At 40.8% G+C, this 26,713-nt stretch overlaps 1 protein-coding gene across 3 annotated transcripts in view; it reads left to right on the forward strand.

Annotated features, from left to right (window-relative positions):
* Positions 1-2,747: 2,747 nt before the first annotated feature.
* Positions 2,748-26,713, forward strand: part of ITCH (itchy E3 ubiquitin protein ligase) — a 58,876-nt gene continuing 34,910 nt past the window's right edge. For all 3 annotated transcript variants that reach the window (XM_054274567.1, XM_054274568.1, XM_054274569.1), the window contains exon 1: positions 2,748-2,817. The gene's annotated coding sequence lies outside the window, so the exon portion shown is untranslated. The remainder of the gene's footprint in view (positions 2,818-26,713) is intronic.

The following is a 26,713-nucleotide window of genomic DNA, read 5'->3' on the forward strand; positions in this document are numbered from 1 at the left end:
ACAGTAATTAATATTTGAGAATAATAAAACAGTTAATAGTTAAAAGTTGTAATGCCAAAGAAGAGAGGGAAAGGAGGGGCTCCACCCCCCCTTTTCCCAGCAGATGTTCTCAAGGACCACAGGAAAGAAGCTGGAGATACAGTTGCTAAAAATGACCAAGAACCTGGTTGGGTCCAAGAAAATGCGAATTATAAGGGACTTATTGCTTTGATATGTAGATGCAGTGATATGTTAGTCTTGGCTTACATTGTACTGGCTTGGTGAGCATGTGTAACCCAAAGGTGAATTAAAGGACAATGAAGAAGACTACAGAGCCTTCATCAGTGACGACCCCCAAAGACTTGTGCGACCACCAAACCGAGTGGTGGCGCATGCGTGGTAAAGGCGGTGATGAAGGTGGAGACAGAAAAGTGACGAACCGAAAATGGGAAGAGATGGCATTGACACATGGCATATAAGGGGTGACTTCCACTTGGCAAGCTCGTACGTGAAGTGGCAAGGGTCATTGAACCCTGCCCTCCGTACCCCGCGGTTGTTTTTGCTTATGCGCTATTATTTGAACCAAATTATCCCTTGTTCATATATTTTCTAAAGTATTTAATTAAAATTGTTACTACTTTTAATATTGTTTGGCCTTTTTATGATGGGATAATTGGGCAAACATAACACCTTCAGCTGGCCACACCATTGTTTTCCAGTTGTTCTGGAAAACAGAACAAAGGCTTGGTATCTCAAAGCTTGCTTTCATTTCAATCTTGCTTATAGTTTCCATATTCTCAAAATCTTTTGCCAGGCAATCATATTGATAAAGCTTTCCTGTTTCAAGTTCCCCAACATTATGTGCCAGCTGAGAGACAACAAACCCACTGCAAAGGATGCCCAGCTGGGCAGATGTGGAATTCCAGCTGCAGTCAGCCAGAGCATCACTGGCCAGGACAGGAACTGGACAAGAGACCACTGCTTATGCAGGTGATGCACGAGACAGAAATCTCTGTTAAGCAAGGCTTGTAGAACTCATTTTTATCATTATTAATTGGAATAGAACATTAACTATGGAAATTTAAATGTATGTGTACATGGTAAAAAATCTCTAAAGGAACACAAAAACTTAAAGGTGCATAGAAAATGTTTAGAGAAAATAAAAAACCCTCCAGACCTTATAGCAGCTGATCAATTTGCTTGTCCTTACACTGGGCTGTAACCTTGGCTCCAAATTTGCTTCCCGTGAATTCCCACCTCTCTGACAAAGCTCCAGGCTCCTGATTTTTCCATACTCAGCCTCTAGCTGAGCAGCACACGTTGTCCTGTGCTGGAATTAAAGTGATTTCTGTGCCTGAAGTGATGTGCACATGCACCTTGGTCAGTTGGAACCACAGATGGCAGATTGGCATCGAAACGTGTGCGTTGGTCTGTCAGGGAAACAGTAGGAGCTGTTTTCTTGCTTAGGCCTTATCAACAGAAACAGTCACTTAATTGTGGCTGTGAGATCTTATTGGAGTTTATGTGTGGAAGACAAGAGGGATTTTCATATCCCTGCCAGTTGTAAGAAAATGCTAAACTTTGCACTTGCAAAGTGTATAATTTTTCTGAAGAATTATTGATTCTTCATATCTTCATATCTACTTCTATATCTACTCTCTGAATATTGGGTATTCTTTCCTCTGATTTCAGAGCCTAGATCTTATTCCTCACTGTCAAAAGAAGAAGTGTATTGTAATTTCTATGCATTCATCTATGCAATAGTGCGTTCAGGTTAAGAAAAAATATACTTGAAACAAAAAAGATTTATGTAAAGGTTAAATACCAGTGGCTTAAGCACCTGCAACAGATACTTTAAAATCACAAAAGTTATTTTATTTTCAAAGGGTTTTATTTTGTGTCCCAAAGCCCACAGTGACAGCAGTGATGTTCCAGCTCCTGTTAGCCAGGATGTCCCTCTGTGCTCTCAGAGATTTGCCATTGCTGCTGTCACTGCAGTAACGTGGGGCCAGGGGTGGCCGTGGCTTCCTCAAGGTGCTCTTGTACCAGCTGAGCCCTCAGGGCTGCTTTGATCATCCAAGATTTTTACTGTAGTGTGTGTGTGTACACACACACATATATATATGCTCTGTTTAAAGAATCATAGATTCATGGAATGATTTGGGCTGGAAGGGACCTTAAAGATCTCATTCCACCCCCCGCAATGGCAGGGACACTTTCCACTGTCTCAGACTGCTCCAAGCCCTGTCCAACCTTGCCTTGGACATTTCCAGGGATCCAGGGACAGCCACAGTTTCTCTGGGCACCTATGCCAGGGCCTTAGCACCCTTACAGGGAAGAATTTCTTCTCAATATTCCATCTAATCCTGCCCTCTGGCAGCGGGAAGCCATTGCCCCTTGTCCTGGCACTCCAGGCCCTTGCTCAAAGTCCCTCTCCAGCTCCCTCAGAGCCCCTTTAAGCACTGCAAGGCGCTCTAAATTGTCCCTGGAGCCTTCTCTTCCCCAGATGAGCACTCCCAGCCCCCAGGCTGGCTCCAGAGGATATGCAACTCCACTCGTCACCCTGCACCTCACGGCCCCTCACGGCCCCTCACGGCCCCTCACGGCCCCACCCCTCCCCGCCCTGCCTTGCCTCTCGCCCCGCCTTGCCTCTCGCCCCGTGGCCCCCGCCGAGCATGCGCAGTGTTGGCGCGGTGCACGCTGGGAGCTGTGGTCCTTGCGCTGCAGCCGGGGGACTCGACGCCTGCGCACGTCGCGCCCGACTTTGCTAAGTCGCTGCCGGAGGCCGGGCGGGCCGGGCTGCCATCTTGGACCTGAGGGACGGGGGAGCCGCGGCCGGTGAGCGGAGCGGGGCCGGGGGGTGGAGAGGGGGCACGGGGGTAGCGCTGGGGACGGGACCCTGCGGGGAGCGCGGGAACCCCGCGATAGGGCCCGGATCCGGAGGGGCTCGCTGAGGGCGGACCCGCCGCTCTGTACCCCCGGGCCCCGCGGGGCAGCTCCAGGAGCGGGGCAGCACCGCTCCCTCCCTGGGACGCGGGTGGCGATCCCGGGACCCCCGCGCTGTCCGGCCCCGCCGCCCCTCCGCGGCTGCCGGGGGCGCCTGCCCGCGCCCCGGTGCCTCCAGTTCCGAGTGTTTCCTCCGCCGTCCCCGGCAGTGTTGCGTCCCTGCCCGGCCGGACCCCGCCAGCCTCTCCCTGTTCCTGGTCGCCAGGATCTGCCCCTAAACCTTCGCCCTCTCGCAGGCTCGCTCCCTTCAGGGCTGTGCTTTCCGCAGCCCTTCCAGCACAGCCTCCTTCCCCCGTGGGTGTCCCCCCTGTCCCGGGGCTCCTTCCAGGTGTGCGGGGCTTCGGTGTCTTTATCTCGGCCGGGTACAGCCGGACATTGAAGGAATGTGTCCTAGCGATAAAGCGTGACCACGGCCAGAGGTTTATCCCGAACTGTTCCCTCTTGTAAACACGGCAGAATGGCATCGTTGGTGCCACCGCTCTATTTTGGAAACATGGACAAGTTCTGGCTGTTAACTCCTCCGCTCCCACACCGGTTTTCTTTGACCTTGTGTGCCAGCCCTGTCGAGATAAAAGCAGACAAAGGTGTTCGAGGACGGGTTTCTCTAATTTGCTCTAATAATCGTGAATTCAGCTTGTTTTAATTGCTGTAATTTGTGATGTTAAATTGTCAGAAACCTTCTGATCTGTGTGTGGTGCAGAGAAAGGGGCAGGTGTAGCGTTTGCGATACCTGTGCTGTGGCAGCCTTTACCCTTGATGCTTAAGGAAATACCCCTAGCACAACTTACCTTTATAGCTTAGTTAGACTTGAAGAAGTCAGAAACCAGCGTATTTTAGACTGTCTTTTCCCAATATATTGCTGCTTATTGTTGTGAGTTTCTCATTGTTTTGCTTGGTCTCTGCTACCCTGCCTGTCAGCCTTTTTGAAGAGAAGTGGAGAGAAATCTGGACTGGTGTTTGAAAGAAGGCATTCTGTGCTGAGGGAGTGCCAGTAGATCCAGCAGTTGCTTGTATTTACCTGAGAAAAGGCACAGGCGTTTAAGAATGAAACATGAATCACAGGCCATCTTTGGTTCTGGGGATTTAATGCTTAAAAATGTATTGTTTGAAAAAACAGTAAAATTCTTTTCTGTTTTTATGAAGTGAAAGTCCAAAGCAGTTGTAATTTAATTACAATTGCCCTGCTATTCACTACAGCTGTTTAAATGTGGACTGTGCATTCTTAGTTGTGATTTAGCTGACATTTAATCACTGCACTGAATGCATTCACCTCCAAATGATCTTTGGAATAACATGTAGCATTCAGACCCAAAGGGAGTTTTCTTGTCTTTAAAACAACAACAGTAGATGTGAGAGATAATTTGAGAGTGGAAAATAACTGAGACTTCTGAGTGCTAACTTTGAAAGCTTCTTACAGATTAAAGTTATTTTAGGGCTTAAGAGAGATTGAGAGAAGATTATTTATATGAATTTATTAGTTAAGCAGCATCACCTCTTTTTCTTCCTTCAATTTTCTCTCCCTTCTTGAAGTGCTGTTTCTTCTGTTGTGAAACCGACCTGAAACATGAGTTATCTTATTTCTTTGTTTTTAATTTTCAAAATGGTTTGGGGAAAACTACAGCATAAGGTAATAGGAAGAAAGGCAGTAAAGTAGCATGGTGTTTGTCTTGAGGAGATTAAATTTATAATTTTTTTTTAAGAGAGCTTGTCATAGACTGCTTGAAAAATGTTTCATGAGAGATTTACAAGGTAATTTTATTCTATTTTACAGCATGTGAAAGAGATGTTTGTCAGCAGTATTGTCAGTATCAGTCAATGATAGCATCTAAATAAACATCTTTTGTGAGTTTAAGCTGTTTAAACAAAGTGATAAATATATTCAGCCATAGTGAAGTACTTTTCAAGCAATAAAACCAATTTGATTTCTTAAAAGCAAGGAAAAGAGTCTGCAGGGTGAGAGTAGAAGAAAAACCCCTTGCACGTGGTAATGATGACATTTCTGGGAGTTTATTTTTAAGATTTTCTGTTTGGGTGTCCAGTTATGCTCATGTAATGTTCTAGTTTTTGTCATTCTGCTGTACTCACATGTAATTGCAGGAATTTCTTTGTCCCCTCACAACTGAGGAAGGTGAAGGTGTGTGCATCACCCAGAGGACTGCTGGCCACAGTTCCTTGCTTTGTACTTTGCCCAGCTGCAGAAGCATTTTGGAGTGAGTGCTTGCCTCAAAGGGGAAGTAGACAAGCCATGATTATAGTCTGGCTTGGGAGTATTCTAGATATTTAGTTTTACTGTCTTGTAACTTGAGCATTTTTAAAGACTGTAGGCAGTCCTTCTTGGGCCTGGTTGGGCTGTTAGCTGAGCTAATTCTGTGTGCATTTTGGTGAGAGGAAGGTTCTTCATCCTTCTCTTAGAAGACTAAAGCAATAGAGACTTGGTTGGTTTCTCTAAGTGACTGACACTCAGGTTTTACTGTAGTGCAGAGTTGCTGGAGCTGAAAGATTGATATTTTTCTTCATAAGAATTGCAAATTACACATAATAGGAATGAAAGTATTGCAACAAACTGGGAAAGAGTGTTTTGAAGAAGCCAGGGCCCTGTTTCATATGACCAGCTCTCAAGTTATGCCTGGAATTTCTGCTTTTACTATACCAAAAGCACAGCAGGTTTTTTTCTCCCCTCTGAGGAAACACGATACCACATCTTGTTGTGCTGGTTATTCAAATAGTTTTTCAAACTTGGCAGTATGTTACTGTTCTTTCTTTTTTTTAAATAAAAAGTTTTATTTTAATCCTCCTGTTCAGGAACCAATAATTCCTGCCTTCCACCCACCTGCCCAAGCAATTCTCAACTCTGCTGCTGGGAGAGGCCAATTGTTTCAGTCAGGCACAGAACTCCTGGCATGTTTGCATTTACACCAGTGGTTCTGAAGCTGGAGCTCAGACTCAAATGGTGCCGTGGCTCAGCAGGAAAAGGCCAGTGCTCTTCAGGTGGATTGTTCCAATTTGATTGTGTGGAACCTTTCTAATCAGGAAGTGGAACTTAGGTGACTTACCTTTCTTTACCTGAAATGTGCAGGTCTCAGGTTCTGGATTTGTTAGCCCATGATATGGAAGCTGGAGCTTTCAAGAGGAGTGTTACCAGCCTGTATAAAATCTTCATGTTTTCAGTTTTCTATTCTTTATAGGTCTAATTTTCTTTCAATGGTAGCCTTTACACATATTTTTTCTTTCTAAGCATTAACTGGATACCTAGTAATCTTTTTGAAGTTTATTACTAAGGAAAAGAAAGATCAAGTGAAAGATTAAGGTGATCTTTAAACAGAAAAAGACATGGCAAGGCAGGCCTGCAATCTGCTTCTGATTTATTCATTAATTCATCAAATAAATAGCGATTTACAGTGAAATATCCATTAGGAATATAAAATTTGTGACTGGAAGCATATTAATTTTCAGAAAAATAAAATAGGCTCTTTGATCCCTTCAGTATCATGTGATTGGGATGGAACTTTTGCCTGGGCAAGTAATTCATAACTTACTACCCTTTTTAGCTTTGCCTCATTCAGTGGAAAAAGTGAAGGAAAGCTCAGTGCTGAGCAAGCTGAAGAGATGGACTGAGACACAAAGAGTGGGTTGTGTTAATTTTTAACATGCTTTTGGTCAGTATCCATGCTGGGTGCCTTCCCAGTCCCCAGTGCTAGGTAACTTTTAATTGTGTATTAACAATCACTAGTCTTGCATAACAGTTAGAAAGCTCAGATAGCCAGATTTTTATTTTTTTTCACTACTGGCTTCATAAACACTTGAATGTATTAAGACTTGTTGCTCTGAATATTCCTCTTCTACTTTTCTGACACCCTGAGGTTTTTGCTCTGTCAGTGTTGCTCCTTTCATCTATTTGTAAAGCAGATAGATGGAGCAAGTTTGTTCTGTATAAGGATTCCTCATCTTTAAAGTTTTTTTCTTTTACTTTGGCTTATCAGAGCTTGAATTAAGTGATCTGTGGATCACTGATTAATTTCTCCTAAGGCTTGTCTCTACAAGTGTATGTGCCTTGTAGATGTGCATGTGTATTTTCTGCTGCTGTAAGTATATAATTTCAGAGGCTAGATAAGAAATGTACTGACCAATATATAAAAATGTTCATAAAATGGTAATGTATTTGGCCTAATCTTTAACCAGGCTTGCTAACTTCTGTGAAAGTGGTGAGCTGCATATTTTCACCAGGTTTTACCTCAACACCCTTTCCTTTCTATTCAGATTAAAACTTCCTGGGCAATCCTGCATGTGAAGGGCACTTTATAAAGGAAATGAGAGAAAAGAGAATTTGTGAGCTTAGAAGATAAAAATGTGTGACACTGACTTGCTTTTTGTATCAGGATCACAGCATGGTTTGGGTTGGAAGGAACATTAAAGACACCAGTTCAAAGATCACAAAGCTGCTTTGGTTCTTAAATGTCTGTGATTGACCCAGTGCCTGTGACATCTTCAATGATGAAGCCTTCAGAGCAGTTTCTTTTTCCAGCTGTCTGAAGGGAAATAATGTGTATAATGGTAAAGAGGAGGGGAATGCTGAAGGAAGACCCTTTGATCACCTCACTCTACCTTAAAGAAGCTTCCATAGCTACCCACACTGAACAGCTCTGACCTGTGTTTTCAGGTGGAATACTCACCACATGTAACATTTCTAATTCCATTTGAGTGCTCATCACCTGAAGATACAGAGGAAAACTTGGGATCCCCAGGCAGTAATCCTGCATGTAATTGCCATGTTCCACTTTGTGCATGTTAAATTGAGTTTACCAGGAAGATTTTAAAATATCTTTTTTTTTGCCTTATACCAATGAGGCATTTTGTGAATATTAAAAAGACCAATTTCCAGAGCAATGCTGCATTTATTAAACATGTGCCTGAACCAGATTGAGTTCAGGTCAATGAAAAAGCTGTTGTGAGGCAGTGGTGTTCTCATTGTTCTCCTGTGCACCCACTGAATCAGGCTGTTTAACTCCTGTTCTGAAATCTGGTTTGGGCAGGTGGATTTGCTCTATGTGGAGACCTGTTGACATTGCTGGTGGTTTATTTGATATTCTTCATGGTTTAAAGGTTTTAAACATAGCCCTGTGAGGTGTGGCGTGATATATCATGACTTTTTTCTGCTTTCCCTTCCTTTCCACTCATCATGAGGCTCTCTGAACTACAAGATCTAAGGCACTGGTGAGAGTTTGAGTTATTAAAGTAAAAAATAACATTTAAGCAACATCTTGCTTTCACATCTGTGATGTGAACAAAATAATACTGTCCTGAGGGGGATATTAGAGGTGAAAATATTTTCAGACTAATGCCTGTTTGTTTCAAGGCTGGAAGCTGCCCAGTGCACTCCGAGTTTGAGTGGAGAAGACACCATCAAAGTGAAAATCATAGTCAGGGGTGGCTGATGTGGGAGGTGACAGAGGAGGGGACTCAGACACAGTAATAATAGGGATGAGATTTATTCTAAGAGTCAGTGTCACAGCTGGGATTTCTTTGCTTTTTGGAATTTCACTTCCTGTTTTAAAAATAGCAAACTTTATACTTCATATTCTACATTTCTGCCTTCATGACTTCTAATCTCACACACAGTAATGCAAACTACATAAAGTGTCTGAACAGAATTTAGAAAAAAATTGTCAGTACTCCTCACGTGGTTCAGACTCAAGGTTTGTATCTGTAAGGATGTTTTGCTGATTGGTCACTGCACAGTGTTATAACCCTATGAGCCTGTTCTTTTGCTGCAGTGTGTGGGTTCCGTTTTGATGTTCCACATGATGTATGGCCAGGGATGCCGTGGAGGGTGGATATATGGTATGGTGTGTTCACAATAAATTACTCTCTTGCATAGAATATTTTGCCAGGGCATGCAAAGCATGCCTATTTTGTTTTTGAAAAATACACAGTTTCACAGTTATCAGGGGTCCTAGGCTTTTTTTCCTGAAGATTTCCTGGATGAAACAGGTCCTTGAATGTCAGTTTATGACTAGAATTGGCACGAAGATAGGGAAGGAATGTGAGACAGGGGAGTGTCAAGGGGAAGGGGGCCTTCCTTGGGCAGCATCCAGCTGCAGGAGAGAGTTGCCCATCTTCAGAGCTCAGGAGCTGCACTGCTGATCTGAGTGGTGCAGTTACCTCTGGTTCACCTGCAGGTTTTGGTTTAGGAGCCAGTCCTGTGCTTCTTCACCAAGCTGTGAACTTCCAGTTGTATCCCAGCAGTAAGGCAAGTCCCTGGAAATTGAAGAATACAGTCAACATTTGTTGTTAGAAGATGATCTTGTTCTTTTGTTTTTATTTAATGTGCAATTGTCAGTTTTTCACATATAAGATCTGGGACATAAAGACTGAAACTTTTGTTTAAGGAACTTACTTATTACTTTAGTTGAATGAAGATTTCTGACATCTGCTTTATCTTTTCATAAAGGTTAAAGGAGTCTTAGGGTAGCGTCAGAAAACCCAAGTTTAATGGAAGTGTTGAGAATATTGGAACAGTGGTACAATTCTAGGCCACCTTTCTCCTATAGTTTCTGTTCTATTTTACAGAGAGGCATGAGCTGGAATTTAGCAAGCAGTCAGATTTTGGGATGGCTTTGTTGTCCACCCATGGCTGTACTTTGATGTTGCCATCTGGTCACTTGTAAAAACTTCCTAGGAGCAGGTATAGGACTTCTGTTGAAATTAGAAAACACGAAGATGACTCCTCTGGAATGAAAGGTTTTGCTTGCGGCAGTTTGCGGTTTTGGGAAAGACAATGACCCGTAGCAGACTTGCAGATACCTCAGGGTTGACTTAAATAATCTCAATACTTTCTCCCCTTCCTGAAATTGTAATTTTCATTGCATCTTTTGGATTTGCTTTAGTAATAAATAATTTAACTTGGAAAAATGCAACATTTATTTTCAGCTGACGCTGAATTTTGCACACAGCAATATTATTTCATTTTGTTCCAGTACTGACTTTCCACTTCTGGTTTCTTTGATTCTACTGTTTAAGAATACTCAGAGAAGCAGCTTATTTTTCTTAGGGGGCAGTGCATGTGTAGTCATACCTTACCTGTCAGAATTTCAGTGAGTTGTCTGCAGCAGTTCTTGTTCCCACAGCTGAGTCAATCAACAGGAACTGTCTTACACCATCTACTTTGCTGAAGCAGGTACAAGCAGCAAGCGACAAAGAGCTTTCTTTTTCAAGAGATTTGAAGTCATCAGCACATTTCAGATATGTGGTTGTTGCTGGTAGTAGGGAATGATTCATCATTTCTTTGATGAGCCCTGCCAGGCTGAACTGCAGAGCTGTGCAGTCTGTTTCGATTTCGTTTATTGCTCAGGTACCTACAGTGATGATCTGTTTAGCAAGTTTTTATGGGCAGTATCTCATGAAAGCTCCACAGGCCTTTTTATCTGTGTTCTTGGGAGCAAAGGAGTGGAGGTGTGTCTGGGCCTCTCTTCTTTGCTGTACCCACAGAGGAAGGTAATTTTGTGCTCATTAAACCTTCACTGGTGCTGTTGGACACTTAAAACAAGGTGCATTGTGTACTGGACAGTCCTGCACAGAACATACTGAAAAATAATGTTAAGGTTCATGTAGACACCAGCATTGCACTTTTGGAAATTGCATCTGCTCCATTTGAGGCTTCCAGGTGAGATGGTCAGGGTTGGGATTTTGCTGCTAGACACCAGTCTTTCCAGAAGCTACTTTTATAAACATTACAGCTGTACAATTTTACAACCATATAAACATGTACAACAACTGTAATGGCTGCTGAAGTTGTCATTCTTAGTAATGACTACAGGTAATTGGGTAATTGAATGGTCAAACTTTGGGATTTTTTTCATTCCCCAGAGTTAAAAGCTTTTTGCAGGTTTGTTTAGGTGTGTGTACAAGCCATTGATAATGAAATGTAGCTCTGAGAAAGGAATGGGGAAATAATGTGAAGCAAGCACTGAGCTGTAAATAAGAGGTAAAACTAATGGCCAGAGATTATGAAATCCTCTGTAGGTGCTGCCCTCTGTTAATAACCGAATGTGTAACTGCTTCTGAAGGGACCTGTTCCAGAGCTGCAAGGTGGACAGTGAAACAGAAGGTGGTGGCCTCATATTTTGTTTTACTGTGTTATTTTACAGTAGAGAAAATGTTTCTTATTGACACTTTGATGTGCTTAGGCCTGAGCAGCAGGCCTCAGCCAGAGTTGACTTAAAAGATGAACCCTGGGCATTATGTGACTAACACCATCAGTGTTATTTAGCTAAAAATAAATGACACAGATGCTTATGCTGGCTCTCTAGAACCTTGTGAAGTTATCTGCAAGAAATGTATCATTTTAAGAAAGTTTCCCAACTGCCATGAATAGAGGTTTGTTTGTAGGGTATTTTAGGGGAAAACCCTCCCAGCCAAGGCCTGGGCTCTGGCCAAGCTCTGGCCCCTGCTGGTTGGGAAGTGTGCCATCAGATCCAGGAGTTTCTGTGCTAAAAATATCATCAGGTCACTTTGACTTGCTGATTTGGGCCTATAAAAAGTGAACCCATTTTCAGGGAATTTGTAGACCTCACTCATGGGTGGATGCCACACATGGGATTTTCCCAGTTGCCAGGAAGAATTCTCCAGGTCCTTCCTGCCAAATGGGGCTCCCCAGTGACTGTGGGCCCTGGATGATGCTGGAGTATTTAGGCAGTTGGTGATGTATCCTTCTCAATCATTATCCTGTCTCTCATGCAGCAATTATTAGGTGCATTGCCTTGCTTCTTTTTGCTTGTTGCTGAAGCCAAGAGTGTAGTTTTATTGAATGTATTATTTTACTTTTGTGTTGCCTTAATATTCATAGCCAAACAAGACCACTCTATTGAAAGCGAAGGGAGATGACCCATCCTTTGATCAGCATCGAACTCCGATTTATTGATCTCACTTACACACTTTTATAGTGATGTTAATTAAGCTTATACATAGTACAAAACCCGAGCTCATCATTGGCCACAGATTACACACCAACCCCTCCTTTTGTTTTCAATACCTGTGGTTTGTTATTGAAACCAAGATTTGTGTTCTCACCCTGATATGAAAGGTTCTCAAAACCTCCATGTCTGTTACTTTTACTTTCCCAAAACAGGCAAAGATAGAATGTTTACCTGTTATGAGAAAACTGCCTGAGAACCCTGCTGTTTATAAAAATGTGCCTGAGAACCTAGTTATTTACAGAAACAGGCTTGGGAACTGCTGCTTACAGCTGCCTCTTACTTTTCCATCAGCTATATATGATTATGGCATGTGTGAACAAAACTCTATAAGCCATTTCTGAGCAAAATTCTCCAACACCACTCTTTCCATTGGTGTCTGTCCTTTAAATCGCCCCCATCAACTGGCAGAACACACTTCAAAAGTAATGCCTTTGAAGTACTTTTAAAAATAGCTGTAATACAAAAACCATGGGGTTTTTTTCTGATGACAAGTCACAAAATAATGTGTCAAATAAGTTAAAGTGGTTCTCTTAACATATCCGATGATACCAGTCTTTTATCGCTTCCCATAAGCATCAAATTAAGTTCTGCAGTTTCTGAAATTTGCTCATGAAGGTTGACTATTTCCACCTTTTTAATTGGAAAATAACTTAAAGCAGAAGTGTGAGCTGTGATGCTGAGTGGGTATGTCTGTACTAATGAGGTAGGGAAGATAAATGTAGGCCCTGGGAAATGAGGGAAAGTCAGTGGATATGTGAAAATCATCAGGCTAAAGTTTTAGCAGAGCCCATTGATGAGAAAGGCAGCTATGTTATACCTCCAAAATCAAGTTACCTGTGTTGACATTGTGGGGGTTTTTGACAGCATCATGTTTGTTTAGTTTCAGTATCATAAGTGAAACTTCAGTGCCTGTCTCTCCCACTGAGGTCTGGACTAATTTATATAGGCACTTAGGAGAAGCTTTTAGAAACTTTTAGAGGATCCTTTAAGCAACTCTCCTGCCTGAATTTGTCACAGATGGATTATTTTTTAGGTAAAAGAGAGTAATTAGTTTGATTGAAAGTACCAGGACAGCAGCTTTAAAGAAGCATGGGGGAGATATGGAGCAACATTCAGGTAACTGTCCAGATTTGCTTGGGTAAATAATAGCCGTGTAAGTTAATATAAAGGAAATACATGAAAGCATGAACAAATTATGATATCTTTTTGAATAAACAGAGTATCACCCATGATATTTAATTACTTTTTCATCTCTGAATTTGTTTTTATAATGATGGGATAGCACAGGTTCCAAGGCAGTGATATGTGAAATTTTTGTGAGGTTTCTTATTAGGGCAAAAGAAAATAAACCAGGAAACCAATGTGTATATAAAGTGTCCAGTAACAGCTTTATGTTGGGACAGTTGAACCGGTTGACTTTTGCATATTTTTCAGTTTCATGTAACCTGATTGTCATTAATTGGAGCTGGCTAACACTTGGGTCTGCATAGTGCTGGACATGTAGGAAATTCACTCAGCTGTTTTGCTCTGTTTGTTATAATACACAGCAGCAATAAGGGAAATTGAAGTAGTTGTTAAAAATGAGAAGAAATACCTGGTGCAGACTTGTGCACTGAATTTTACTGTAGGACATAGGAAAAGCTGTAGAAATGAAAATCTTGATGTTCAAGATGAATATTACTGAACCTGAAGTAGGTGCAATGCTGATTTATGCAATCTGTGCCTTTCTATTCAAACTAGTAAAGCTGTATTAATAACTGAGCACTGAAAGGGATCCTCAGTTTGGAAAAAAAATAGCCTACATGACCAGCTTGATAGATGTCACTTTAGAGGAGGAATCTGCTACAGGACAGAGACTCAAAAAGAAAAATAGGACAGGTACAGCAGGAATTACTGAGGTTGTTTTAGGGAACTGAAAGAATCACAGAAAACCTGAAGTTGGAGGGGACTCCTGGACATGGCCTGATCCAAATTCATCTTCTTAGAGTGAGGCTAGTTAGGGCGGTCAGTGATGTATTCAGTCAGGTTTGGAATGGCTCTGAGAATGGTGATATAACCTCTCCTGACAAGTTCTCTGCTCTTCAGCCACCCCACAGAAAAATAAATTACTCCATCCCCTGTTTTTAGGCTGAATTTCCTGCATTTTAATTTGTGCCTGCTGGCTATTGTCCCAGCACTGAGTACTGCTAGGGAGAGTCTGCCTTCAGCCTTTTAACCCTTCAAGTATTTATACACACTGATTAGATCCTCCTGATCATTCTCCTTTCCAGGCTTAACAATCCTGCCTTTCTCAGCCTCTTCCCAATCACTTTATTGTCTCTATACCCCTTTGCTGGTGTCACATCAGTCCATCCGTGTCACTCTTGATTTGGGGAACCTAAAGAGTGGTGCTAATTCTAGAATTAGAATGAAAGAGAATGATCACCTTTCTCATGCTGCAAGTGATGCTTTTTCCTAATCCAGGATGCTGGCACCCATTTTATTTGTTGTTACTGTGAGGAAGCTTTGCTGGTTCATGTACAGCAGCACCAGTGTCTTCTGCAGAGTTGTTTTCTGTCCAGCTGCCCCCCAGCCTTTACTGGTTCATGGGTTTATTCCTCCCCACAGACAGAACTTTGCATTTCCCATTGTGGAATTTTTGTTCCATCAGCATATTTGCTGAGGATGAGCTGGGTCCAGGTCATAAATGGGGAGCTTAAACAGTGCTGGTCAAGTCTGTACCCTTGGGCTCCAGTGCCTGGGTTCTAACTGGGCAGTGATCCCAGCCCCGGGAACCTTGCCCCTCATCCAGGCTTGCAGTTCCCCCTAGTCCTGCCTGGCTCCTGCTTCATCCCCTTGTGTGAGGGTGCTGTAGGACGTGGTGTTGTCCCAGCTACCAAGTCATCTTCTCAAAGAAAGCTCTTGGGTCTGCCAGACATTATTTCCTCTTTACAGAACCATGCTGACTGACACAAATCACTTTCTTGTCCACTTTATGTTTGGAAATGGCTCCTACAAGAGTTTGCTCCCTGACCTCCCTGGAGGTGAGATGACACTGATCAGTCTGTCTTGGATCATCTTTCTTGCTCTTTCAAAGAAAGGAGTGTGATTTGGTTTTTTTCAGTAGCAGGAATGTGGAGAGTCACCCACAGGAGTTGGGCTTTTCACTTCAGTGTGGCACAGAGTGGGCTTCACTGATGTTCTCTAATGCATAGAATGAACAGGAGAAGAAACTTCAGTTCTTCACCATCTTTCTAGATGCTTAATACTTCTGGAAATTTTTACTCCTTGTGATAAAAAACCATTTGTGCTTATAGAGATAGTGGTACTCAGTGACTGCTCCTCCTTCCACATGAAACAAGCAGTTCTGTAGTTTGGCTCATCACTTGGGCCTCAGGGAGACAATCTGTTACCCTGTTTGATGACACAAATATGTTGTGCTGTATGACAGACCTTTTTTTTACCTACAGCATTCATCATTCATATTGAATAGACATACAGTCTAAATGTAATCTTAATCTATTTGACTAAATACTCTGTTTTATCTTAGACCAGAGCACAGCAGTTAAAACTTCCTAGTAGTGTTGTAGAAGCAATTTTTCTAGCCTTGATTTTGCATAGAAGAAGGGAAGAAAACACATCTGTCCCACTGATGGAGAGTGAGAAACTTTGGGATTTCCTTTTTATAATTTTATAAAGGAAAATATTCTGAAAAAGAATCTCCTCTGAAACTGGAATGAAAGGTGGCAGTTCAGAAACAAAGTGGCCCAGCAAGTTCAGTATGAAAATATTCATGTCCATGTGCAGGGAATTAAAGAAGAGCAGAAGTAATGCAAAAAGAGTGAACTTTTGAGTCAGTGAATGTGAGGGACCTGTGGAGGTTTTCCTCGTGGCCAGAATGCATAGCAGAGAGAAGAGGAAAAGAAACAGTCTTCATTAGTGGTTTAATTGTCTTCATTTGGACAAGGAGTGCACTTTGGAAATGAATCCACTGAATATTCTCACAGACTGCACTTGATTTGACTTGTGAAATCAGCTTGGGTCAAGGAAGCTGAGTTGCTTTTGGGTGAAACTAAACTGGAAGCTGTGGTCTTGCTCGTGTTGGACTGTGGGATCCCACTGGAGCTGTAAAACTAAAACTCCAAGAACCCCTGTGGGTTTCAGGTGTGCAGACCTTCCTGCCTGCTGCCATTCCTGTTGTACTGCCCTGCTGGTGCCTGTGGGCACAGCAGATCCTCAGGAGGGAGTTCAGAGACCATCACTGGCAAAGGCTGTGCCAGTGCCAAAGGGGCTGCAGCAAAAAACAGACAGGTTGGCTACAGTAATTCTGAAAGGTTTGGGTGCAGAGTTTTTAGGAATATCACAGTGCAGGAGGTGAAAATGGGTCTGTAAGAAAACAGGAATCTGTTTTGGCAAGTAATTCCTGCAGTGAAGCTTAGAATCCATATGACAATGCAATTAGCTGGGATAAGCCGAATAGTCTTATTCTTAAATACAGGTTTTAATATTCTTTTTATTTTAATTTTCTCTGAATGTGTACTATACGAACAAGTTTTGAAAATGAGGCAGCAGTGAAAGTCTTCAAGAAGAAACAAACAAACAAAAAAACCCACCTAAATTGAGAATAAGTGAAGCATTTATATGGATTGTTATTAATAAAAGTGCAGGGAAATACACATCCTAAGGTGTTAAAGGAGTAGCTGAAAAACTCAGCAGGAAAATCCTTCCAAAGGAGTTAGCTTGGAAACTCCTCTCAGTCTTTCAGTTGAAAGCCATCTGAAATGAATGTACAAGCAAACACTGAAAAAAGTATTGCAATTCAAGAATTAAATCATGTAGCAAAATAAATCTTGTCATGTACAATGTTTGGGCTGTTTTTTTTCAACTGTTAGGTTTTTCCTGTGGTTTAGAGAAGCTGTTTGATTTGTGATATGAAGTTTTGACAGAAGCAAGCAATCTTGATCATGAGCAATCTCTTACCACCAATATCAAGAGGAATAAAATTTCTAAGGAATGCATCTTTTTGTAATTTCATTTTTAATATATTTTAGTTTCCTTGGTAGGCTTTAGCAGCAGTGTGGTATGGAGATGTGAATGCTGACGTGTTAAGGATGGAAGGCATTTTGCACATTCATGCCCTGGTAAAATAGCTTGTGTTTGTGTAAAGCCTCAGAGCCACTCACTTCGGTGTCATTGTATCTGCAAGCAGGAATATCTATTAAGATGCCTTTATTATAACTTATATTTTGCTCCTAGTTGAGTGTAGTGAACATTTCTACAAGTCAATTGAGCAGCTTGGGTTAACACTGATGTTCCTTGTTTTGGAGGATATTAAACAGAATTAACCCCAGAGACCCTTTCCAGCCCAAATTATTGCTTGCTTCTATTAAAAAAAAAAAAAAAGTAAGATATGGAAAGCAATTCCTAGAAATGTATTCTTGTTTTAAGATAGCCTCATATAGTCCTTTAGTAACCCATTTTCATTTATGTTATTTTCAGGTCATTCTTAGATCATGTTTTGCTTAAGCGCACACCATAGGGAAGAGCAGGAAAGCATGGAGAGGTTCTGAGAGGTAAAGATATAGATGTAGCTTGGCATTTGTTAAGACTGTTTTCAGAAATCTCCAAGAGTTAAACCAAGCATGCTTTTCTCATCCTCAGTGAAAATTTTCATAGGATTAGGTACCCTGACTTCAAAGTCAGTGCCTATTCTGTGTATTTTTTCTCCTTAATTATCTGGGTGCTTTATAACAGGCAAAATTTTGGGTTTTTTTCTGGTGTCTTTTCATCTTTTCCAGTTTTGTCCATGTGTTTCATGGTTTTAATCCATGAATGCCTTTGTTTTAAATATATGTGCTAATTTGTGTTTTTCATACTGCTTCTACTAACTTGTTGGATTGCAGCAAAACTGTTGAAATATGTCTTCCAGGCAGTCATCACTTAATAGATTATAAGTAAGAAAATTGCCTAAAGGAGGAGAAATAATGTAAAATTTTGACTTAATATTTTTCTTCTGAGTGATCACATTAAGATAATTTCATTGCCCTAATCAAAAATTAATTGAATAACATGAATAAGTAGCTTATAGCTTGTGGATTTATGTGACTATCTCTTCTCACTACTGTGCCATGCAGCTGAAGCAGTGATAAGCAGAGGCCTCCAGAAAAATTCTTTCCTTCCCCTTCCCATAGCAACAGGCAGGAAGGGACTTTGGGTAAAGTTCTTCAGAAGATTCCTTTGCCTGCTGTCATGGTAAGGTCTAAAATAACCTGTTGTGATCAGCACCATGAATATTTGACTGAGATGCTCAAGATTGGGATTTTTGCTTTGTGGGAGCCTCTCTGCCTCTGAGCCAGCTGAAACTAAATATGACTGTAGGGCTAAATAAGCTTTTATAGGGCAGATGGAACAAAATATTATTGTTTTGGGTAATAGTTTTGTTAACTACCTCCTGGTACTTCTTTTCAGTGCTGCTTTGGGCTCCAAGTCATCCTTCCTGATAAAATGTAGTTGGGAAACCTGATCTCTGAATTCCAAAACAGATACATGTATTTCTACAGCCAGGGTGGGATGTTACCTGGGTGAGCCATAACTGAGGCTGTGTGCTGGAGGGTTTTGTGTTTATCAAGCAGCTGCAGTTTACAGAAAGCACTAAATGTTCTCAGATACCTGCTCAGGTTAATGTCAGAGCAGTTTAACAGTGATTGCTTGGAAGTGTCTGGCCACACTGTGTGCTTTTCCCTGGAGAAAATTCTCTTCCAAGGTTACCACTGAAAAAAATACTGTTTATACTTTCTAGGTACTTTCTTTATAGAAACCTCAAAATGTAACAGTTGTGGTTTTTTTAGAACTGAAATACAAAATGTTTTATTGCTTGTTAAGGAAATATATGCTGTTAATAACATTGCTTCAGTCTGTCTTATTTCTGAGGAAGGATATCCCTAAAGTTACAGCACAGAATATTTCTTTAACCTCTGTTTCCTCAAAAGTCCATGTAGGACATGGTTCACAGTGCAAGGAAGTGGAAGAGTTAAGAGGGGAAGCTGTAATTTATTTCTACAAGATATGAGATTTCTAATTGCTAGAACTTGATGCCTTTTTTTGTTAGAGATCTAGAATAACAATCTAACAGCCCTAGTAACAGGAATATTTAAGGTCAGAGGGATTTTGGAGATGCTAAAAGGGTATTTCCCTATGGAAGAAGAGTATTGCTCATTCTGAGAAGTTGCTTCCCTATAGTCAAATCATTCCCAATTCCAGGACTTTAAAAACCTTTCAAGGGCATAAACTCTCTGCTCACAATACTGTCACCTGGTGGGTTTCAGATTGTGGGTTTAATTTGTGTTTTGCAAGCTTCATTTAAACCATTCTGTAAGAGATGTTGGTCACAGCAGAGCAGTGGGGTGGGTTAACCATGCCAGTTATGATCAGGTGTGTTTGGTAAGTAAAACTCCTGTGTGCTCACACCTTTAGGAGTGTCCATTGAGAAAAGGCAGCCAGCAGCGAGTTAAAACTCTTGACCTTCCAGAAAAGGGGACTTAGGAAAGAGTTCTGCCCATCATGAGCATAAAAGAGCACAAACCCCTATAAATGAGCTTTTACTTTGTGTGTTGCCAGCCCTTGATAACACCTGGCAACTCTCATCTATGAAGGAACAGGCTTGAATATCTGGTTTCTTGACTGAAAAGCAATTTGTCTTGTTGTGCAGGTAGCAAGGTAACTACCAACCTTTCCACTCCATTGTGACTTTGTTCTGGTCCTGAACTCCCACTGGGAAATTTTCCTGAAACCTCATCACAGAAACATTAGAATGAAACAGTTCTGAGTCAGTGCAGTATTGTGTTGTAACAATGTGATTACCAAAGATTTTTTACACAGAATTTTAAAGGCCAAAATTAATTTCTAAAAGCAGTGGTTTGTAAAATGCAGGAGTTAATCCAGTTAATGTCCAGTTAATCTGGGTAAATCCAGTAATTCAAAAATCTTTTTGAGTTTGTGGTAGTGACTTACAACTATTCCAGTTTCACTGCCTTATTTTCTGTCATCTCAATACAGTTTAATTCTCTGTACTGGGGGTTACCATGATGCCAAGTTTCATAGATGTTTTCCAGTGGCAGCCTTTAAGAACCAGCCAGTTTAAGTATTGCTGTATTTTGAAGATTACAGCAGTGAACCAGTTTTAGCTTAGTGGTTTGCATATATGAATTGTTGTCCTCTTTGAAATGGATTGTACCATGAGAAGGAAATGGCTGAAACAAAAATAGACCATCTCTTTGTTTTTCCAAATGGTTTTAATTATCCTGTGCAGCTCTCTGCAGTGTCTGCTCTTGCCAGGCTTTTGCAAATGAAGCAGAAGGCATATGAGGTTCATGTACATTTTTCCTTTTTCCCTTCTTTGAGCATTTCTTAAGTTAGTAAAAGCTAACATCCTCTTAATTAGGAAGGAAATCCTTTGGGAAGTTGTCTGAGTTGGTGGCAATACCAGTTTTATCCCTTTTGCCCTGCCTGCCACAGTTTTAGTCTAAGAACAGCTTGTGATTGGGGAAATTCTGATGTACTGAAAGCGTGAAAAGCTGTCAAATTATGCTTGTCTTTCTTGGAATTTTTTATATTGCAGTTCTGTTTCTTTACACATTGTCTTTTCCCCATTCTTTTATTCAGAATCAAATGCTACATGTGTGTAGAAAAAAGTGGTATGAACTATTTCTGCTGAGGTGCATGTTTCACAAGCAGGCTTCTTGTTCCAGAGAAATGCTAATGACTGAATTCTCTATAATTTTGCTGTAAGTCTCCAGTTTGGGAGGTCTGAAGACAGTTTAATTTGGACTGCAGTGTTGGAAGCATTTTTCTTCTCAGGCTGAAGTTGATAGACCAGTTTTTCTAACCTGTGCCATTTGCACAGGGAACCCTACCTGGTGATCCCAGGTATTCAGGGAGAAGTTAAAGTGAGTATCACTGGATGTCTGCCTACAACGTTTCCAGAGTTATTCTGCCTTTCATTGGGCATTGTCTTTGCTCTGGTGGGCAGAAGGAATGTTTTTCAACATTTCCAACTTAAAAACTTCAGATTCAGAGGAGCTTCCCATGCTCAGTTCTCTCTTGAAGTGGTAGGTATTTAGGAACAAGGAATCAGCACTGAGGATTACTTTTGCATAAATAATTGTTTCTAGAAAAGGTATTTAAGGTTGATAGTATGTAAATTCGTAGTGTTTGCTGCTGTAATTTAAGATCTGTTTGTGACAATCATTTTTTGATGCCATTGTTGTATGTCAGTATAGTGTCACACTTGTCATTCATGTTGCACTGAGGTCACAGGAAGTTAGTTAAACAAAATTCACTGAGTTTACAGGGTAAAGAGTCTCACTCTCTTTACCATGGATAATGTGATATTAAAGTCTCACACTACTTACACCCTCTCACACATTTCATTAACTCGTGCTCTCACATGTGTACTCTCAGACACCAGAACATTTCTGGCTGTTGAGGTGGGATAGCTGGTGTCTCTTTTGTGCCTTGTGGAGGATAGGACTAGTGGTGTCTGTCACTGTTCATTGTGCTCCAGGTTCCTGTTGGTGATAACAAACTACTTCACATATGGATATTTTACATCCTCTGGGAGTCAGGAGTTATTTTTTGCTATTCCTTTGCTCCAGAATCTGGCATACTTCAGCTTCCATAAATCTTCAGTGGAGGCTAATGGTGCTTGTTTTTTTCCTTATTTGGAATATCCATCTCTTTAAAGCTACAGTCTGTTTTCCTGTTGGGCTGACAGGAAATGGAATGACATATGTGATGTGACATAACCCTGTTGGCACTCTCCTCTTTGAAGCACAGGCTGTTTTGCTGGTCAGGCATCTGTGCTGGAGTCTTATCAGAGTGAAGGCATCCTGGCCTTGACACAAACATTCCTGTTATATTCTTGTAAGAAGTGTCCTTTGTTATCAATCAAAGCCATTTTAACTCTTGTTTAGCTGATTGATGCATGTTTTCATCCCTGCTTTGTTCATCTCAATTTAGCATCTTCATTACATTCTCTATAAGGTATGTTTGTTCATAGCAGTAAAAGATTCAATAGAAAAGTTCAGAATGGAGGCTCTGGAGAACAGATTCAGATGATCTCACTTGTAGAATTAGACCTGTTGATTTAGGGAAGATGTAACTTCTGACTCTTGATATACCACTGTCCTTGGAAGGGGGGCAGAAATGATCACCTGTACAGAGCTGTAACAAGAAAGTGATTCCTGTGTTGAGCCAGGAGTACAGTAGATCATATATATTGTATATATGGTTCAGATATGAAAAAAAATATACAATTTAAAGACAGGATAGTAGATTAAGCTTCTACTTCAGCATCAAGGATTTCTCATTAGTAAATCCACTGTAGGGCCAGGACAGAAGTTAGGCACCTCTTTTTCATTTGTTTTGTGGTTGATATATCTTGCTTGTCCCTCCTTGCAGCCTCTGAAGGTCATGTCACTTGGTTTGCTTCCCAAACTGATTAAACTCTATTCCCCACAAACATATTTTTAGTCTCTGTTGAATTGGCTCCAGTTTATCTTTCAGTCAGGATCACTCTGGTTTCTCTCAGAGCAGCTGTGTGGATGCTGGCTTTGTACCTGGATAACCTGAGCCTGGAGGCTGCCGGGAGCTGTGCCTGTGCTGGCTCTGCTGGCAGGGCAGACAGGACCACACAGCTCAGTAATCCAGCCCATGGCCTCTTTTCAGACCCCTCATCTATCTGACTTTTGTACAAAAACCAGTTTGTGCATTTGAAATTCCAGCAGTTGTGTTCTGGCACAGACTGCTTGGATTCTCCAGACTTCTTGGTGAGGTAGATGGATGTGGTGCTGCTCACAAAGTGATGGCCAAAGGGAGCCAAGCTGCATTCTGTGCTAAACCTCTCTGATCCATTCCTTATATAAATATCCTGTGATGCAAACCTCATAATTGCTTCCCTTTCCAACGTGTACTCAACACTCTTATAATCTGTGTCTATTCTTTTCTCCTTGGTTGATTACTCAGCAGTTTCTTCCTTTCTGTCTTTTGACTTGTTTGAGCAAACCTGACCACGTCCTTAAAACTTATTTTAGGGGAAAAAAATGTGTAAACCACTAAAACCAGCTTTGTCAAACCACATTTTACTTTAAAGAGGAACAGCTAAAGTAACTGCAAATTTGCTAAGCAAGTAAGTTGCCAAACTCCCTGTCTGTGTCTGGGTTCACTGTGTAGTTATAGCTAACATTAAAGAGAAAAACCTTTTCCACAGCATTCATGCCTTCAGTTAGAGAGGCTTCAGTGTTTGGGAGGAAGGAGAGGAAGCATTTCTATAATTTCTCACACACAAAAAAGTGCATGTATTTATCAAGTATCTGTTGATAAAAGGGACAGGTTACATTTTACATGCAGTTTTCTGAACAAAATTTTGTATATTTTATGGTTTCTCCCAAAAGTCTGTATTCCTGTTGCATGGTGAGGTTCTCAAAACCATTTTTAAAATTACTGGGTATGTTAATAGAACTTTTTTCATTATGCAGGGTTTTTTTCTCCATTATTGAAATTGCAAATGCACTTTGAATAGGAACACCTGCAAAGAGCAGCTTAGCCTATTCTCAAAATTAATTACTAAACATAAGACTTAAAGCAGCCAACAATATGCAGTTATTTCAGTATTTTTTAAATTATAAAGAGCATGTGCCAACATATTTCCAAAGCTATGCATGTGGAATACAGTCACAGGGTTTCATTCTCACCTCAGTGTCTGCTTTCAAATAAATACAAAACAAAATTACCTTCTTCAGTAAGCTGGTTCCTTACCAGATTAATTCTAGTGCTGAGTAAAGTCACCCAAGTTAAGTTGGTGTGACACTGAAAGTCTCTCAATCCATTGATAGCATTTTTTTTCTGACTCCCTTTTTTCTATACTCCCTGATTTTTGTGGTTTGAGGACCTCCTGCCCAGCTCTTCCCTTCCTTGGTTTAACCACAAAGCACTAAAAAGAGTGGGGATAAAAGCAGCTTTCTTGTGATTTCTTAGAAAAATAACTGAGATCCTCCTTTGCTGCCTTCCTTTCTCCCAGTGTAGCATTTGGGTTGCACTCTCCTCCTTATTTTACCCCTCACACTGTAAACTGTGGTGGAAATTTGTTATCTTGGATGAAAATACCCCAGCAGCACTGGGGGGAAGCTGCTGGGAGGGCACTGCAGGTGGGATTCAGAGAACAGAACCAAAAGGATGCGTGGTCTGAGTTTCCTGCTGTGAGGCAGCTTTATTTTAAGCAGTGTTTGTTCAGACCTGCCTGAGTACCAACAATGGTGCATGCAATTATGGAGCTGAGTATAATTTATCTAATAATTTACATATTATGGTAGGATGTTATAGAAGCAAACCTCCCTTGGAGCAGGTATGCAGCCCCCAAGGAAGTTCAGACAATTATTTCAATGGTTTATTTTTAGTTGCAAGAAGATACTCTGTGTCTATTCTGTATTTTTATATGTGAAATAATTTGTCTTGTTCATTTCTGAGGAAATCATGCTTACCTTGTCATGCTCTGAACATCCAGTACACTGCCCCAGTCATTCTGTCACAGCTCTCAAACCTTTCAGCTGATGTTCCTGAATTTCAGATTCTGACAGTTTCTTGGAAGTGAGTTGCAGCATCTGGGAGAAAAATGGCAATAGGAGTTTTCTGTAATTTAAAACAAAACAATAACAGAACAACAAAACACCAACCAACAACAACAACAAGGAAAAAACCTCAAAACCCAGCCCAAACCACACAAAATCCCTGAATATCCATGAAGATGTGTTTGATTTTCTACTGCAGAAAAAAACCTGAACATGCATTCTCAGCTTAGGAATGGCAGTTTCAACTTGTGAAAGTGCTTGTAGCATTACATTGAATTTATAAAGACATTTGCTTTTCACATTCCTAAGTAGTATTTCTATTATAATAAAATTAGATGTAAGTATTTTGATAATGATTGAGGAGTGGTTTTTAATTTTGTGATTAGGCTTACAAGTAGCCCTGGGCTGATTCTGAGTTGAAATCATCTGCAGCTTTTAATACAGTAGCTTTTTACATAAAAACAAAATCTGTTTGGTGTATTTGTTACATAAATCAAGACAAGTAAAATGTTAAAATTTAAATGTAAATAGACAATAGCTGAATATGTGTGACTGATGGCATTAATGCCTTTTGCACTCTTTTTACTTCTTTCTAAGTCTAGTTCATTAATCACCACAGATTCTTCTTTGGCTAATCAGTATATTTTAGCTTAGTTTCCTAACAGAATTAGGTGTACATAATTCCACCTGCTCTCTTCCCATTTTCCTATGTGCTGCACTACAAACTTTCTAAATTACTAATCCATTCCAGCTAGAAAGTGATGGAGATGGAGGTAGAGAAGTTGATGAAATTTCTATGAGTTGTGAAAAATCCAGGTAAAGTATATACATGCCTGGTAGGGAAGGGACTTAAATTAGTGCCCAGCTGAGAGAAAAGCTGCAGTGTGTTTTCTGTGATTATTCCTTGCTGGAAGCTTGGCATGGAACCAGCTCTTCTGCTTGTGGAGTCTTTCTCAGCAGGTACTTAGGGGTAGTAGAAGAGGAACTGGAGTCAAGGTATTGGAAAACATGGAAAGAGAGAGAGGTGAGGATGTTGAAGTGCAGGGCAGAGGTAAATTGTTGCTTCCTTATTCTTCTTCCTCTGGAACTCTCCTTTTCCTGGTTAATTAATGGAGCTTACCATAGGTGTGCAGCCTCTAGGTTTTAGCAAGAGTACAATAAAATAAATCTCTTCAGTTTTATTGTTTGCAAATAATTAGAAACTTTCTAGCAACTGAGAGAACTAAACAATGTGTAGTACAGTTTCTTTTTTTTAGAAGTTTTGGCAGGCAGTGTATTCCTGGAATTTTCCTGAAGCTGGTTGTTGGTAAGGCTGTGTCTCCCATCATTTACACTTCCACATGTGTTAGCTCAATGGGTATTTGCAGGACTCTCATTTCAGATGTGGTTAAGCTGCTAGATTTTCTTTGCATATTCTCAATGAAAATGATCAAATGTTACTAAAATAATTTTAATAAGTGTATTTGCTGGGTTAGAAATCACAGTTTGCTTTAACACGTGGTTCTGAATGAGTGTTGTATGGTGTAAATGCATAGTGTGGGAGTTCAGTAAAGAGGGATCCCCTTCAGGGATCCCAGGTGTATTCTGTGCAGTGTTATTTCTCTGGGTGGGATCTGGCAGCTCTTTTGTAAATCCAAATTGCTTCAGACTGTCCAGTGTATCTGTGCTGCTCTAGATGTGATCTGATTGCTTCATACAGCATAAAGGATACCCAGGGAGATTGGTACAACCAGTCACAGGAGCAGAATTAAAAATTGCCCTCTAAATCATTTAAATTTAAGCTACTTTTTAAAAAATTTGGTTAAAATCTTTTTCACTCTAACATGATTTAAATTTGTGTGATTCACATCTGAAAGTTAGTAACAGCATTGAACCATACCAATAACACCAAATACTATTTGAGCAAGTCATTAGTACCTTTTTTGGAGGTATTTTACAATAGGAACCACTGGCATCATTAAGCTGCAGGATGCAAGAATGACCCATTTCACAACTTTCAAACACCTGTGGGGTTACAATTCCCACAGTCACTGTCACAGACATTTGCTTCAAATCACAGCCTCCAAAAAGAAAGTTGCTGTATCGAGATCTGATCTTCTTGCACAAATTCTGGTTTCCTTGGTGTGAAAAATGCATATTATATTATAGGCTCTT

This window comes from Melozone crissalis, unplaced genomic scaffold (genome assembly GCF_028551555.1).
Source record: "Melozone crissalis strain CALT ecotype California unplaced genomic scaffold, PUWL_Pcris_2 ptg000017l_1, whole genome shotgun sequence".
Classification (NCBI taxonomy): Eukaryota; Metazoa; Chordata; class Aves; order Passeriformes; family Passerellidae; genus Melozone; species Melozone crissalis.